General features: G+C 36.8%; 1 pseudogene; it reads right to left on the minus strand.

Moving 5' to 3' along the window:
- The window catches only part of LOC132491608 (WD repeat domain phosphoinositide-interacting protein 3-like), a 101,275-nt pseudogene that overhangs the window by 42,267 nt on the left and 40,434 nt on the right, over window positions 1-18,574 (minus strand).

The following is an 18,574-nucleotide window of genomic DNA, read 5'->3' on the forward strand; positions in this document are numbered from 1 at the left end:
ATCGCTGTGTAGTTTCTGTCTCCTGATTGGAACCTGACTGATGCAGCCAGGTTGGTGTAGGTTAGGCACTGCTCTAGAGAAAGGAGGGAACTTCTATTTACTGAGCACATGCTCTACACTAGAACCTGTGCTGGGTGTTTCATCATTATCTCATTTGATCGTCACAGCAATTCTTTGTTGCAGGATACTGTTATCGGCACCATTTTACAAGTAAGGACACTGAGGCTCATAAAAATAAGTGACTGAAGGTACCCCAGCTATTAAATGGCAGAGTTTTGGAATTAAACTCATTTATCTGGGTTAAAGCCTATGGAACTCATACAGCTAGGAATTTTCCAAAATTCACTTGAAATATTCTTTAGCTTTACTTCCCTAGTTAGCACTACATAATATCCTAGATACTTATTTATGGAATAATGCCCTTTCTACTTCTCTCTGAAATGGAAATTAGATTCCTTAGTGACGAGATGAAACTTGTCTTTATTAGAGTTTAAGCACTCTTTGCCACAAACATTTGCCACCTCTCTTGGTGTGTCTGTAAGGACCCATTAAGAACAGCACGGATTGTGCTATCAATACCTAACCTTCAGGGCTTCCCTGGTGGCGTAGTGGTTGGGAGTCCACCTGCCGATGCGGGGGATGCGGGTTCGTGCCCCGGTCCGGAGGCGGGGGTCCCACGTGCCGTGGAGCGGCTGGGCCTGTGAGCCATGGCCGCTGAGCCTGCGCATCCGGAGCCTGTGCTCTGCAGCGGGGGAGGCCACAGCAGTGAGAGGCCTGTGTACCGCAGAAACAAACAAACAAACAAACAAAAACTAACCTTCAGAGATACCACTACTATGTTTCCTTTCTTGACTGATCTTTTAACTCCAATTGATTTTTTCAAATTTTTCATTTTCCACTTCCCTGTTTTCTTGCACTCCTATCTTCCTTTACAACATCACAAACTTTATTTGCTTTGGCCCAGTGGGTGATTTCTCAGATGAAATAACTTGTTTTCTTTCTCTGATTCTAAAGTCATCAGAGGAACCTAGTAGCATGAAAGGGAACTGTGCAATGTATTTTGAGGACCATAAATTACTCACTGGAAAGAAAATGATGGATATGTTTTTCTATTCTCTGCATATATTATATCAAGACGATAGTTTTTCTCAAGACCAAGTTCAAATGTTTTCTCCTATAAACCCCATGCACTTTTCCCAGGGATGAGCCTAGAGGAGGTACGAGGTCCAATTCTGGCCAAAGAGATGTGAGGAAAGTGAGCTATGAGATACCTGGAAAGATTATCCTCCCTGGGGGGGGGGAAAGGCACACTAGAAGAAGATCCGTTTGCCGTTTTCTTCCTTCTACCTCTAAACAGTTATGTGAGAACACAATATTTGGATACTTTTTGTGAGCTTGTTGAATGAATGAATGACTGTTGTATTGAGACACCACATTGGTCAATTGGTTGTAGGCAGTCAAAAGAAGATTCAGTCCCAGAACAATCCTTTGGTGTTCTCTCTGGAAGAAATCCATTAGAACTAGATTGAGATGGAATTTAAGTTAAATAAATGCAAAAAGCCTGAGAGAGATTAGTCACTTGTGTTGTATTCCATATAAACAGCCAAATGTGGTCTTAAATAAATTACAGAAAACTGTGGCTTTTTGTTTCTTTCTCACCAATACTTATTTAATTAAAAAAATTAATATTCAGGGTGTCTGCATTTTAGTGCTCTCTCACTCTCTTTTTATTGCCATCAGAAAGCTTTAAAAATTGGAAGAGGACAGGAGGCAGTTTTCAGGGCAGAGAAAGATGCTAAAACAAAATTGCATTTCTGACCCTGTCAGAGCTAAAAGTATCTGAGAAATAAAAAGATACAAATTCAAAGGTCAAGAAGTTTTTAAAAAATTTAATTCCACCTGTTTCTTTTCCCAATTTTTGAGTCATTTAGAACTAGTAGTTGATAAAGTCACAGAAAACAAAGAAATCTTAAAAGATCTCATATGTCTCATCTGTGGGGGCTTTAGATCAAACTAGTTAGTGATTACACCAACTTCAGGACTCTGAGTATGGTTTCTTTCCACCACCCCACTATGGCTACATGAGTAAACTCAAACAAAACAGCCCCACTAAATGTTAATTTACATTTTGTTCCTATTTCAATATAAAATTACACAGTATCAGTTTCCTCAAGGTATTGAGCCAAAGAGCGTTCCATGCTGCCCAGTCATTACTCTGTCTCCAATTCTGTCATTTTTCTGTCCAAAACCTCATGCATTTTGCAGGTGCTCTTTGTAGATCCATATTCCATGGAAGAGGAACTGGACAGCTCTCAGTCACAGTTAGGTGGCTTATTTGTGAATACACAGAATAGCCAGGAAGAGAAGCAAGAGCGAACTCTCACTTTTGCCGCCTTTATCTATATCTGTAGCTGTGCATGAGCATGAGTCTTATTCAGTAATTCCAAAGCCATGAGGTTAGGTTAGCATACATAAAAGCACTGCAATTATCTTAAACTTTCCATATGCAGACCTTTATGGACCCCTATGTCTTAAAATAAATTATTTATTGATTTTGCTATAATAATTTACAGCTCCAGGATAATCAAATTGGTGGATAACTTGCAGTAGCCATAGATAGATGCAACAAGAAACAAGCACAGAAATGCACTTGCATCAATAATATCAATCTCAGAGTTCCTAAAGCAGATATGCCTTTTCTTGGCAAATATCTGCAGAGACAACATTTATTCTAAATGCCAAATCCAAGACCACTAGGATCCCTAGGAAGTGAGGTTGAGAGTAATGTAGAGCTATTGCCATCTAGTGGTTCACAATAGGAACATCAGGCTCCTTTCCTCAGGTCTAACGGAAATAGAAAATTTTTTATAAAGGTAAATATTTTGCAATTTTATTTCACTGCTCTGTGTATACGTGGTTGGATTAAAACATTTTTGAAAGAACTCATGGATTCTTATTATTATCTGAGGACAAGTCAAACCTCTAGCCATACTGAAATTTTCATTCATCAAACACATGGTTAGAAGCCGAGCTTTGAGTTTAAAACTAGGGTTATAGAAATGTGCCATCCTCAGAGTCCCTATTTCAAGCTGTCATTCAAAAGCTATAGCCAGATATTCTGGATTTCATGTGTGTAACCCAGGGGCATTCTTGAATATTTTTTGGCTCTCTCCCCCTCTTTCTTTATACATGTGTGTACGTATGTGTGTGTGTATACATATATGTAATATAGTATTAGGTATTATGCACACTACAAACCATTTAACAAAACAGACATTATACAAAGAATACAATCAAGTGAATACAAATATTTAAATATTTAAATTATATGTATTAATTAAACAAGAATCTGTATTCATGGGCTCACTAAATTATTAATAACACTGAGCATTGTGATATGATGGGAGTATGCTTCATTAATTAAATAAAATTTGGTAAGTCAGAAAGAGAAAGACAAATACTGTATGCTAACACATATATATGGAATTTAAGAAAAAAAAATGTCATGAAGAACCTAGGGGTAAGACAGGAATAAAGACACAGACCTACTAGAGAATGGACTTGAGGATATGGGGAGGGGGAAGGGTAAGCTGTGACAAAGCGAGAGAGTGTCATGGACATATATACACTACCAAACGTAAAATAGATTGCTAGTGGGAAGCAGCCGCATAGCACAGGGAGATCAGCTCGGTGCTTTGTGGCCACCTAGAGGAGTGGGATAGGGAGGTGGGGAGGGAGGGAGATGCAAGAGGGAAGAGATATAGGAACATATGTATATGTATAGCTGATTCACTTTGTTATAAAGCAGAAACTAACACACCATTGTAAAGCAATTATACTCCAATAAAGATGTAAAAAATAAAATAAAATAAAATTGGGGTTTAATGCCTTATGTTGCAGAAATTAAAGGTCTAGTTGTGTTTATTTTATTTTGATACTTGGTTTTGATGACCATCAAAACATTGCTGCAAAGTATTTCTCAAAAGATCTGTGGATCAAACGGGAGGTGCATCATTGGCTGCACTTTCTAAATCATGGTATTAATTTCTGAGTTTCATTCAAAAAATTTCTTGTTGGGCTTCCCTGGTGGCGTAGTGGTTGAAAGTCCACCTGTCGTTTCAGGGGACACGGGTTCGTGCCCGGTTCCGGGAAGATCCCACATGCTGTGGAGTGGCTAGGCCCGTGAGCCATGGCCGCTGAGCCTGGGCGTCCGGAGCCTGTGCTCCGCAACGGGAGAGGCCACAACAGTGAGAGGCCCGCGTACCGCAAAAAAAAAAAAAAAAAAAAAAAAAAAAAAAAATTATTGTTCATTTGCATTGTAAATATTTAAAAAATTCTCCCTTTTCCTGATGTCAAAATCGGATTTTTTTTGGAATGAATCAGAAGGGATTTTATTTTAATATTTTCATCAAATGGTTTTTAAAAAACCACTGAAACTCTTTTATTTGGAAGATCTTGAAATAGGTCAGAGAGTTCTGATTCAAGTTTTATTAAGTGTAAGATATGAGTTTATGTCTGAGACATATCATTTTTGACAACAATAATATAAACACTTCCAAACATCCATTTTTCAACATTCTTTTCCCATACCAGGATTAAAAATAAAAGAAAACAAAGCAAAAACAATCACTTTCTCACTCATTTTTAGAATGTCACCTCTACCTTGAAAGAAGACAGTAAGTGTCTTTATCTTTTTTGAGGATCTCTGTTAGATGGCATTCTATGGACAGCTACTTGTCATCACAGAAAAGGTCAGCAAATTTGGAACACTGGTAATTTAGTGAAAGAAAACTGTTACTCCTTTAGGTTCTTTGCCAAAAGATAATAAGGGAACTATGTTGCACAAAAAACAAAAATAAAAGCACATAGAACAGATTTATACAGTCACACCTTATGTCATTATAATTTAAGCATTATACAGAGTCTATTCTTCATGATGTCAAATTCATAAACACACATAGCCAAGCATATGTGAGCCACACTAGGGTGCAATGTGCTTGAATGGATGTGTGAGGGAGCAGCTGTCAACCCCTTTGAGGTGTGGAATTTATATTCTCCCCTCAGGATACAGCTTATACCTTAAGCGACACATGGACCAAGTGGGGATGACACTGTCAATCATATATATATTTTAAGTGTACTTTCTTTTTAGCCCATTAGATGAATATAAATAAAAGTTGTAATATTTTCTTCCTGCACATCATTTTTGAGACCCTTGGGGAGGCCTTTGAAACCTTTTCAGGTTTTGATAGTTCACCTTCAGCCCTGAGAGACAAGGAACTCTCAGGGGCCTGAATGTGGGTGAGCAGTTCCAAAGCAGTAGTTTTCTCTGGGGAAGTAGCTGTGTTTAGGCCAGTCCTAAGTGTGGTTGGACATTCCCCAGAGACCTAGATGTGGACAGCTGGTTAGTAGTACGTGCTCCTCAGGAGCTAATGTCAAATCTTGAGCTATTGGAAGCTTTCACTCATGATAGGTTCACAGGAACACAGCTCCTCCCTGGAGCAGCCTGGGCTTAGAGGTCTGTTCCAGGCCTCTCAGGTGGTACTCTGACTTCCCTCTGCTAGACTCGTCTCATCTTGTGCATCTTGGTGTTAATAATACAGTCTGGAAGAAGGAGCTCCTCTGGCTCAGGCTCACAGGGCTGCAGAGCTGCAGGTCCTATGGCAGAATTTGAAAGAGGCTGGCGACTCGGGAGCCTCACTGAGCCTGACAGCTCTAGGGCTCCAGAAAGAGCAAGAATCTGAGCCCTGGTGCCCTAGATGGCTGATTGTGTCATCCCAGAGCACCCACGGAGCTGGGAGAGAAGGTTTGGGGCATCACAGCTGGTAGTGGGGGAGGAGCTGGGTACCAGAACTTTTTTCTGAGTTTGGAAATGAAATCCAGCCCCCGAACTCTGGTGAGGATACAGGCTGGGTTTTATTTCATCATCTTCTAGTCTGGTGGACCAAAACCAGCAAGAGTATCTGGATCTAGCAGCTTAAGTGGATCAGGGACTCTAGTTAAATCCCATCTCTGTTCCTAGTAGAGCTTCCCTTGTAACTAAAGCAAGCAGAAACATTTCATTCAGGTTTTGGTTTAAAAGGCTATAGAATCAGTACAGCCACTATGGAGAACAGTATGGAGGTTCCTTAAAAAACTAAAAATAGAACTACCATATGACCCAGCAATCCCATTCCTGGGCAAATACCCAGAGAAAACCATAATTCAAAAAGATACATGCAACCCAATGTTCATTGCAGCACTATTTACAAAATAGCCAGGACATGGAAGCAACCTAAATATCCATCAACAGAGAAATGCTTAAAGAAGATGTGGTACATATATACAATGGAATGTTACCCAGCCATAAAAAGGAACAAAATTGTGTCATTTGCAGAGATATGGATGGACCCAGAGACTGTCATACAGAGTGAAATAAGTCAGAAAGAGAAAAACAAATATCGTATATTAACACATATATGTGGAATCTAGAAAAATGGTATCGATGATCTTATTTGCAAAGCAGAAATAGAGACACAGACATAGAGAACAAATGTGTGGATATCAAGGTAGAAAGGGGGGCGGTGTGGGATGAACTGGGAGATTGGGATTGACATATATACACTACAATGTATAAAACAGATAACTAATGAGAATCTACTGTATAGCTCAGGGGACTCTATTCGGGGCTCTGTGGTGACCTAAATGGGAAGGAAATCCAAAAAAGAGGGGATATGTGTATACATATGGCTTATTCACTTTGCTGTACAGCAGAAACTGACACAGCAGTGTAAAGCAACTATACGCCAATTTAAAAAAAGGCTATAGAATCAAATATTGGGCAATAACCTTATTTACAATAAAAGACATGGCTATTGATTCAAATTATTAATCTAGCTCCACTAAAGCATGACATATTTGTTCTATTTCTGTGTGAAGATGACTAAAATAGAATATTTTGATTTCTGATGACTCTGTATAAAACATAGAAGTTGGAGAATCTTAATCAAGGATGGAAAATACAGGTCATGTATATTGCCACTTCTCCATTCTAAACGCATGGCAGGCATTGCTACTGAGCTACTCCCTTTAATTGTACTTCATAGGCTCTTTCCAGCATGGCCAGGATGAATCTTTTTCTACAAAATAGGAGTGCAAGAATTGTTACATTATTGACTTCTTAAAAATGTTTTATTATAAAAATTTTTTAATATATACAAAAAGAGGATGGTATCATGAGCCCCCATATACCCATCACTCAATGTCAAAAATGACCCACGTTTGCCAAGCTCATTTCAACTATCCATCTCCACCTCACACATATGCATGTATATATTTATTGTTTTTAAATAAAATTAAATCTGTCTTCCAGTTTCTAGCTAGTAGGTGTCTAGAAAAGCAATCTTTTGGTGAATCCTTTCTCTCCCTGCCTTCATACAAAGATGATAACGGAGGCTTCTGTAAAACTGTATGTCCACAGAGACCTCACCTGCCTTTGAGACATCGTGGAAGAGTTGATACACCTAACATTCATCCTATACTGAACTTCGAAGTCCTGTAGCTCTGGAGCTTCTGTAGCAGTCAGGCACCTGAATGTTTGCCTATGTTCCAGCCATAGTGTCTAGGGTCCAGCCTTCTGAGCTTTATCAAAGTCATTCCTTTGAAATAGCCCATTTCCATGGATATTTTAATGGATCAGACTTCACATTCCAAATACACCACAAATTAGCAGATTTCCATCCCCTTTTAAATGATGTAGTATACCTCAGTTCTTTCACTGCTTTTATCTACTACTTCTCACCCTGGAAGAGACTGGCTTCTCTTTCCTCTTTTTCATGATACCTGCCAGGAATTTAAGCTTCCAAAAAGTCCATAAAAAGTGATTTTTCTACCAGAAATTTTGTCTTCTTAGAAATTATACCCAAGGGAAGGGAATACAAAGTCCTGGTTGCCTTCTTGGGATAAGGGGAGAAAAATACAAAGTATAAAACATAAATACTGCTCCTTCTTTTTTTAATTTTTTTATAGGTAGAAAAGCAAAACACAATTTAATATTTCAAAATTACCTGTCATACCAGCTTTTCATGGTTAAAAACAATGCGTCTATAAATGTGTTTGTGCTTTACCACAGTGTCTGATATATGTTTTATTTCTAGCCAGCCAGTCATCAGCTCTTGCAGTCACACTGGCAACTTTCTGAAGATATCCATCATTCTGGAGGAGCTAGCCAAGGAAAAGCTAGAGTGACTGCTGGCAGTATCTGAGGCACTGAGGTTGAGCCGAAAGGTTTCAATCAGAAGAGAGCCCAGACAGCTGCTAACTGTGTTACTTGGCAAGCCATTTTACAACTCTGAGACTTAGGTTCCTTATGATATAATAATAATTATAGGGCTTCCCTGGTGGCGCAGTGGTTGAGAGTCCACCTGCCGATGCAGGGGACACGAGTTCATGCCCCGGTCCGGGAAGATCCCACATGCCACGGAGCGGCTGGGTCCGTGAGCCATGGCCACTGAGCCTGTGCGTCCAGAGCCTGTGCTCCGCAAGGGGAGAGGCCACAACAGTGAGAGGCCCGCATAACAAAAAAAAATAATAATAATAAAATAATAATAATTATAATGTTGATAATAATAACATATTCCATAATATCAGTATAAGCATCAAATGAGTGGATGTACAAAAATCACTTAAATGAAATCAGAATATGAATGTTATTTTTGTGAAATTGAATATTATATTTCTTTAAATATGTAACAAAGTACAGTAAAAATAAACCATTTGAAATCTCAGAAATTGTGGGATTTTCTGATTCTGAATAGTTTTCTAATGTTTCAGAATATGTTAAAAATGCATTGGGTTTTGGTGAGCATACACACATGATCAGTATACACAAGTGGAGAGTGACTAAACCGATTGGGTACTAGAGATGAACTTCAAGATTCATGCATATACGTGCATTTATAACCAGGACATTATTACAGACTAAATTTTTGTGTTCCCCCCAAATTCATATGTTGAAATCTAATCCTAAATGTGATGGTATTTGGGGGTGGGGCCTTGGTGAGGTAATTAGGTCACGAGGGTAGAGGCCTCATGAATGAGACTAGCGCCCTTATAAGAAGAGGCCAGACAACTAGCTCACTCTCTTTCCTCCATGTGAGAATACAAGAAGTAATCAGTCATTTGTAACCTGGACCAAGATTCTGCACCAGAACCTGACCATGCTGGCATCCTGATCTGAGACCTCCAGCCTCCAAAACTGTGAGAAATCAATGTCTGCTGTTAATAAGTCACCAAGTGTATGGTATTTAGTTATAGCAGCCTGAACTGACCAAGACAGTCACTCTGTCATTGCCAAGTAATGACATTGGCATCTGAAGAAAGACCTTCTATCATAATATTTACTACATCAAAACACTTGATAGAGTAAGGTTTTTCTTACTGTGCTATCCTGAAATGAAGATTGCATGTCTTTCTCTGTTAAACTCCAAGCTTCTAAAAGCCAGAGTAAGGCCTTAAGATGGATTAAGAAGTTGAAATCAGACCTGGGTTCAGATTCAAGCTCTGACTTTTCCTAACCTGGGGCAAGTTATTTGAACTGTACATTTTGTTTACTTACCTATCTCTCTAATTAAACTAAAAATCTGAAGGCAGAGGCCATGTCCTAGGCCTTCTCCATTTCATTCTATATTTTCCCCAATAGATTAGTGTTTCTCAGTATGGTCGTCTATAGATCTCTGAGATTTTCCTTCCGTCTAATAAAAAAACACTTTTCCTACCTAGATTCTGAAAAATGTGAGAAATAAAACAATAAAATCAGAGGCCAAAATATCACCTATATTATTGATGAAGCTAAGTTGAAAAATGCACTTTATGGAAGAGCCACACACACCTACCAAGACAAATCGAAAATTAGAAAAATTTATCTAGTCAAGGCAGCACCAGGGCAGCAGGAAAGCCTGACAAGATAAGTTCAGGGTAAAAGGATAACTCATGCTGCCTATAGTCAGGCTCATTCCCAAGCCCAGCAAAAGAGCTGCAACAGAAGTGTCCTGGACTTCCAGAGTTTGGGGGCAAGATGTGAGGCATGGAAGAACCAGATATGGACCCTGTGGAAGATGGCTGGACTTGCATGTTTTAAAGGATTCCCAATCAAGAGCACCACCTGAAGTGGTGAGTAGACTCTCCAGAGCGACTCTTAGAATGTCTGTCAGAACGTAGAAACTGAAATAAGTTAGCCAGGAGAGACTTCTGTGAGCATCAGGGAACTGCCAGTAAGAGGTTCCCAGCAAGTCTCCAAGAAACCCACAAAAGGGCTAAATTACAAGAAGAGTAAGCCTTTGGACATCTGCCACTCTCGGAGGCACCAATGCCAGATTATGACTGCGTCATATGAGCAAACCTTTTCTGTTCTTTCTTCCCCTTATTCCCCTATTCCAAGACTAGAGGATGCAAAAGAGGCATAGTGAGTGGGAGAGGAGTAGAGGAACGAGAACAGAAAAAGGTGAGGAAACCAACACCACCTGTGTGTTCCCACTGCAGAATTTCCAGTCTGAAGAAGGGTTAAGCTGGGGAATGAAAGAAGCTTTAAAGTGGATTAAACACTGAAGCTGTAATATCAGCCTGGGTTTTTTAACATTGTGAAAGAAAACTATTTGTCATTAACTGAAAGATATGGAACAAGCCTGATATTTTATCCAGGGATAAGGAGAAATGCTTCTAGAGAGAAAGTGCAAGGGGCAATTAAATAGACACTGATTTTCCCATAAACCATTTTTATATATTTATTTTACATGGGGATTCACAAGGATGTTGTGAGAGGGAAAGTCTTTTTTGAGATTGTGATAGTTAAGAACTATAAGCACAGGGTGGCTGAAAGCCACTTCTTTCTTGAGAGTAAAGCAAAATTGCAGAAAGCAGAACCAAGTGATTGAAGAGAGAGAGAAAAAGAGATTGATTTATTATTGATAACACTGTCTGATATAATTCAGCCAAGCTTAATGAGAAATCTCCTCTAGATTTCCCAGTTTATGTGAGCCAATGTATTCCTTTTTTCCATTCAAGCCAGGTTCAACATTTTCTTCTTTCAACTCATGACAGAAAGAGTTCTGACTAATAAAGCATAATCACTTAGAAAAGTAATGAAAACCACATGTACTGCATATACTACAAGGAGATAAAATCTCTGATATTTGCATAAATTCTTAACTTTTCTGCTATTCATATATAATAACAAATAACATGTACTCAGTACTTATTATATATCAATCACTGCTCTAAAACCTTTAGATGAATTAGCTCATTATAATGACCACTATGACCTATGAGGTTGTTACTACCTAGTATGATCCTCAGTTTATCAATGAAGAAACTGAGAGGTTAAGTAAGTTGTTCATGGTCACATGAACAAGTAGTGGAGCTGGGATTCAAATCCAGGCATTCCAGCTCTAGAGTCCACTCCTGATCTCAATTCAGGGTCAAAAAGAAAAGAGGATAATTGTGAATATGATCAAATCGAGCAGTATTCTTAACATGCTATGCAACAAAATGCCTTTACACACATAAGAATGCAGACTGTTATAAAGGCATGCAAATGAGTGAAATGAGACATTAGATGAAACATTTCTGATAATGTCAGATCATTTACAAGATTTTAAGTATTTCCTTAAATTGTGTTTCTCATTGAAATGGGCAGAATCTTGAACAGTTTGAATCTATGACACCATGCTAAAATATTACAATTTTTCAAGTTAAGGATAAAATATTGAGGTTTCAAAAGAAAACTAAACCATGTTGCAGATTGCTTGATTGCCGAGTTTCACTCTTTCACAACACCTGATAACTTTTTCACCTGCTGGAGAATGAAACTGTAGGTATATAATGTGGGCATATGTAATCAAAACCTGAAGGAATGCTTTACAGAGATGAATGAAACAAAGAGTGGATAAATACCCATTCACCATTATCTTTCATGTTGAGACATTTAACTTTCCAGCTTTTGAACTGATATTACAGTGTATGTAGTTACTGAAAAATCTGTCTATAAATTTTAAGTCCATTTCAAATCTGAATCTCCAGAACCATTAAACAGATACACTGAACACTGTTGTGCATTCCTAGTGACTAAAATCTAAGTTAGAACTGTCTAATAGAAAAAGGGATTAAAAGGAATGTATCAACTGAACATGGCCCCAGTTGTCAACTACAGCCATTCATTATTAAACCAGATATAGAAAGCTTGCTGAAAGATTTTAGATAATTTCATCTCTCTCACTGATCTGAAATAATCATAATAATTGTCAATTTTAAAATATTCTGTTTTATTTGTACTATTGTTTTAAACTTTGATGAGTCTTTTAAAAATGTACTTTCTAATGGAGACCTAAAATTGCCAAAATTTTTAGAAACACTGTTCCATGTAATTGTAGAAATTCCCGTGACTTTAAATGATGTACATGATGGTGTCTCCCTGTTGTTTTAGTGGAAGTTGTGGCCAAAAATCAGTAAAGACTACTTTCTCCCTCTCAGGGGTCTAATTATATAGTAGGTTCTTTTTATAATCAGAGAGTGAAATGTTCAGAACTTAGAGACAGACATCAGTCTGAGAAGTTTTCCAAAAAAATCCCCATTTTCCGCTAGACAGTAAGTAGCAATCAGCTATCACCCACTCTAATTTCTCTGCATTATGATGATGAAGGTTTTCTGCCTCAAGTTTCAAAAGTCTGAGCAGCACTGGAGAACACACTTCCTGATCAATCATCCAGCCCCCAGCTATATCTTGCAAGGGGGTGGATAAACAAGGTTCATTGGCAATTAAGCTACATAGACACAGCCTTTCATTCCTTTCTTCTATGTGTGACCTTCCTTCATTTACACCCACTGATAACAGTGACATCATTTGGGATGTAGAGGTGGCTGATTCTTTCTCTATTGGAGCTATTATAAAGTAGCAATCATGCAAAAATATTCATGACATAATGAAAAATATATAAGGAAACTGACATGCTTTCATTTTATTTCTTGTTATGACTTAAATAAATTATCTCTGTGGAATGAAATAAACTAAGCCTGGCTATGCAATGTACTCCGCATAATAGTTTAATCAGATGTATCTGTTTTCAGGTGAAAGATGCACTGTCACATGGCAAATGACCAAAACCTGCTGAGGCAGGTTTCAACAAGAGTGCTGTGCCCCAAGGCACCTAAATCCCTGTGCCTACTTTATGGCTTGGAAGTTTCATGATACGTGTCAAACTTAATATGTCTCAAACAGAACACCTGATATACATTCTGGCAAGTTGGTAGTGATATACCATGTTTCATTCTTCATATTGGTGATTTGAGCCTTCTCTCTCTTTTTCTTTTTTTCCTTTGTCAGTCTTAGTAGAGGTTTGCCAATAATATTGAACTCTTCAAAGATCCAGCTCTTTGTTTGTTAAATATCTCTATTTATTTCTTTTTCAATTTCATTGATTCCTGCTTTTATTTTTTATTACTTCCCTCCCTCTGCTTGCTCTGGGTTTATTTTGCTCTTCTTTTTCTAGATTACTGATTGAGGTGGAATCTTACATTAATGATTTGAGACATTTCCTCCTTTCTAATGTGTGCAATTAGTGCTATAAATTCTCCTCTCAGCACTGCTTTAGCTATGCCCCACATTTTTTAGTTGTGATGAAATATACATATCATAAAATTTATCGCTTTAACCATTTTTAGGAGTGCAATTCCATGGCATTATCCACATTGTTCTGCAACCATCACCACCATCTATCTCCAGAAATTTTTTTTTCCCAAACTGAAACTTTGTACCTATTAAACAATAACTCTCCATTCCTCATTCTCTGCAGTCCATAAAAATCACCATTCTACTTTCTGTCTCCATGAATTTGACTATTCTGGATACCTCATATAAGTGGAACGGTACAATATTTGTCCTTTTCTGACTTATTTCACTTAGCATAATGTCTTCAGGGTTCATCCATGTTGTAGCAAGTGTCAGAATTTTCTTCCCTTTTAAGGCTGAATAACATTCCATTGTATGTATATACCACAATTTAACCATTCATCTGTCAATGGACACCTGGATTGCTTCCACCTTTTGGCTATTGGGAATAATGCAGCTATGAACATGGGTATACAAATATCTGTTGGAGTCCCTACTTTTACTTCTTTTGGGTATGCACCCAAAAGTAGAATTGCTGGATTATACGGTAATTCTATGTTTAATTTCCTGAGGAACAACCATACTGCTTTATACAGCAGCTGCACCATTTTACATTCCCGCCAGCAATGCACAGGCATTCCAATTTCTTTACAAGCTTGCCAGGAATTGTTATTTTCTATTTGTTTGATAATAGCCATCTTAATGAGTGTGAAGCAGTATCTTATGGTGCTTTCTGATTTGCATTTCCCTAATGGTTAGTGATACTGAGCATCTTTTCATGTGCTTGTTGGCTATTTATATACCTTCTTAGAGAAATGGCTATCCAAGTCATTTGCTGCTTTTTAAATTGGGTTGTTTAGGGTTTTTGCTGTCATTGAGTTTGTTCCACAAATTTTAAGCTATTATATTTTCATTTTAAGTCCATTTAATGTAATTTTTCAGTTTACCTCCAGATTTCCTCTTTGGCCCGTGGATTATTTAGAAATATATTGTTTGGTTTCTAACTGTTTGGAGATTTTCCTGTTATCCTCTATAATGGAATTCAGTTTGCTTCCATGTAGTCCATGAATATACTCTGTATTTTTAAATTTTTAAAAATTTGGTGAGATTTGTTTTATGGCCAGGTTATGATCTATTTGGTAAAAGTTCAATGGACATTTGAAAAGAATGCGTATTCAGCTTTGTTGAATGGAGTATCCTATCACTGTCAATTACATACTGTTGGTTAATTTTGTTATTTGGTTCTTCTATATCCTTCTTGATTTTCTGTTTATATGTCCTATCAATTGTTGATAGAGGGATGTTGAAATCTCCAACTATAATTGTGGGTTTGCTGATTTTTCCTTTCTGTTCTATCAATTATTTCTTGACATATTTTGCAGCTCTGTTGTTTGATGCATTTAGGGTTCCTAAATCTTCTTAGTGGATTAATTCTTTTATTATACAATATCCCTCTCTGTCTCTGGTAATTTTCTTTGCTCTGAAGTCAGTTAACACAGACATTCCTGCTTTCCTTTGTTTGATGTTTGCATGATATATCTTTTTCCATCCTTTTATTTTCAACCTACCTATGATGTTATATTTGAAGTGAATGCCTTGTAGAGAGCATATTGTTGGGACATGTTACTTAATTCACTCTGCCAACCTCAGTCTTTTAATTGGTGTATCTAGACCATTTGCACTTAATGTACTTACTGATATGTTGAGGCTTAAGTTGGCCATTTTACTTTTGTTTGTTTTAAATTTCTGTTTCTTTTATCCTGCCTTTCTGTAGGATAATTGAATGATTTTTTGAATTTAAATTGAACAATTTTCCATTTTTATTTATCTGTAGTGTTTTTTAGTGTGTCTCTTTGTATAGCTATTTTGGTTATTGCTCTAGATATTATATTACATACACAATTTATCACAGTCTACTAGTATCATCATTTCACCTCTCAAGTAATATATAAAAATCGTACCTCCCTTTACATCTCTTTACCTTCTTCTGCTTATTATATAATTGTCTTAAATATTTCCTCTACATACATTTAGAATCACATAAGACAGATGATAGTGTCTACTTCTCTGGTCAAACATAACTTAGAAAACTCAAGAGAAGGAAAGTGTATAGCATTTACCCGTATTTTTTCTTACTCTGTTCTTTTTCCTTTTCCTGATATTCCAAGGGTCCCTTTTATCATTTCTTTCTGCTCGTAGAACAGAAATTTTTTTAGTCATTCTTTAAGATGGGTCTGCTGGTGATAAATTCTCTTAGTTTTCCTTTACCTGAGAATGTCTTGATTTCCTCTTCATTTCTGTAAGATTTTTCATTGGATATAATATAATGGGTTGACAATTCTTTTCTTTCAGAACTTGGTGTCTTTCCTTTCTCACTGCTTTTAAGTTTTTTCTTTTTCTTTAGTTTTCAGATGACTGACTATGATGCATTTAGTGCAAATTGTTTGAGTTTATTCTGTTTGGAGTTCATTCAGCTCTTGAATCTGTAGGTTATGTCTTTTGCCAAATTGGAAAGTTTAAGGCCATTATTCCTCTAAGTACTTTTCCTACCCTGCCCTCTTTCTCATCTCCTTTTTGGACTCTGATGATACCAGTTTTGATTAAAGAGCCACAGGTCCCTCAGCCTCTGTTCTTTTCATACCCCCAGTCTATTTTCTCTCTGTTAGTCAGACTGGGTAATTTCTATTGTTATATCACTCAGTTCTTTGATTTTTTTCCCCCTCGTTCCCCTCCACAGTGCTGTTAAACTCATCCACTGAGTTTTTATACTTCAATGTTAAAATTTTCAGTTTTAAAATCTCCATTTGGTCTTCTTTATATCTTTTATCACTTTGCAGAGATTTTCTATTTCTTTTCTGGTACTTTCTATTATTTTATTTGTTTCAATCATGCTCATAATTGCTTTCTTTTTGCCTTGTTTCTATCTTTAGTATTTTTAGATTTAGGGTGGGTTTAAGTTTTCTAGTGATAGCTCCAACTCACTCTCAGTATCTAACACTTTTCTTGGTCTATCTTTGCTTTCCTTAAAGCCCTATCATAGGCAGGGGTGAGGCAGACACCAGTGAGACCAAGGTGCTAGTATCTGTTGATTTTTTTCATTTCCTCACAGTTATCTAGAATTTTCAGCTTCCTTTGTCTTTAAGTACTGCTCAGGGAATAACCTTGTGTAATGTGAAGCTACTTTAAATATTTGGGAGAAGAGGTCTTGGAAGGTTGTTTAATACACTGACTTCATTGTCTATGGCTACGTGGAAGACTAGTTTATTTCTTAACTAATTTGATTTCCTCAAACTATTATATTCTTCTAGATTCCCTGGATGATCACATATTTACTCACTTAGGAATACTTGTGTCATTCAAATTTTGAAATGAAGTTTGCAAGTAATTTTGGGTTTGCCTTTTTGGATTTTGCTGAGGTCTCCTAATGAATAGGAATATTGGCTGTGACATGACCATTCTTGTCTGTGACAATAATGGGGTATACTTAATTCAAGTTAAAATTAGCAACAGGAATCTTGTAACTTATAGAATGAAGTGGTCACAAAGCCTTTGTCTTTAGATTTGAGTCATATCATTACCTAATTTTCAAGCCATTAGAATTTTAGCTCCTACTCAGGAAAAGGCACTATTTGATTGAATCATCTAGTTTATTAATCAATTCTCTATTCTATTCCAAATTCTCACCATGGTTTTCTAATTTAAATGCTAATACATTTCCTCCATAGTAACAATACCAGCTTGATAATTACAAATAAATAAAATATTTTATATACCATTAAAAATAAATAAGCACGGAATGTAGAGTAATTCTGTGTAAGAAATGTCAAAATTCTCATTAAATTTATAAAGTATTTCAGGGAGTCCCTATACATGAAGAATGAATTTCATAAAGGTCACAATTCTTCCATAAGTAATTTCTGTTTTATCACAGTATCAGTATCCAAAATTGCATAGAGATATATTTGAGAACAGCTAAAATAATTCTGAGAGGAAAAGCAGACTTGAATAGTTAAGTCAACATTTCTGAGAGACACTTGCACTACCAAATACTTTAAAACGTTATAAATATGTAATCCTAAAAAATCAGCTGCCAAAACAAAAACCAACAAACAGTCAGAAAAATAGAAGTGAATTGAAAAAGGATAAATAAAATAAATTAAAAATTATATAGAGAAAATAATGGAAATAAAAATATTATAAATATCAGGTAGTGTGAAGAATTAAAGGTAAGAGTTAAAAGCCCATTAAATTTGACAAAAACTGAATTGATCTTGATATAAATGAATACTGTCTCAATTTTGGTACATCAACAAATAAATATGAGATTAAAATGTGTCCGTGGCTCTTTTCCCATTTGAGTACATAAAAGCCTACAATCTTCTTCTGCATTATTTACCTCAATATTATGCTTGTCTCTGCGCATACATCACTGAATATAAGTGAAAAAACACATGAAGAAATATTGATACAATACACTATTAGTCTTTTCCTTTTTCTACCTGTTATATTATACCCTGAGAGCTTGTTTCTTTGAATGGATGCAAAAGGAGAGATATTGATGAGGGATAGAGGAGGGTGGCATGTGGCCCTGGTCCTAGCTGTAAAGAAAGCACACCCATGGGTAAATCTGTAGTTGTTCAGGTTGTTTTAATCCAAAGTCTCCAACTTAAGTTGGAAGGAATAAAACTGTATTTTATACTGATTTCCTCTTCTCCTCAATCCCCACTTTCTCCCACCAGGAATCAATACATAGGTTATAACTGTATTTCTCAATCCAGTTTTATCAACTTCTGGTGGTTCATGCAAACTCCTCTGGGTGGGTCCCTTTCCAATTGTTGATACATATCCTCCGTTCTCAGAATGATTTGTATGTGTTATCTTTGTCTCCATGAACATTTTAATGAAAAAGGTACTAACATCATTAAAATACAAACT

This window comes from Mesoplodon densirostris, chromosome 6 (genome assembly GCF_025265405.1).
Source record: "Mesoplodon densirostris isolate mMesDen1 chromosome 6, mMesDen1 primary haplotype, whole genome shotgun sequence".
Taxonomy (NCBI): domain Eukaryota; kingdom Metazoa; phylum Chordata; class Mammalia; order Artiodactyla; family Ziphiidae; genus Mesoplodon; species Mesoplodon densirostris.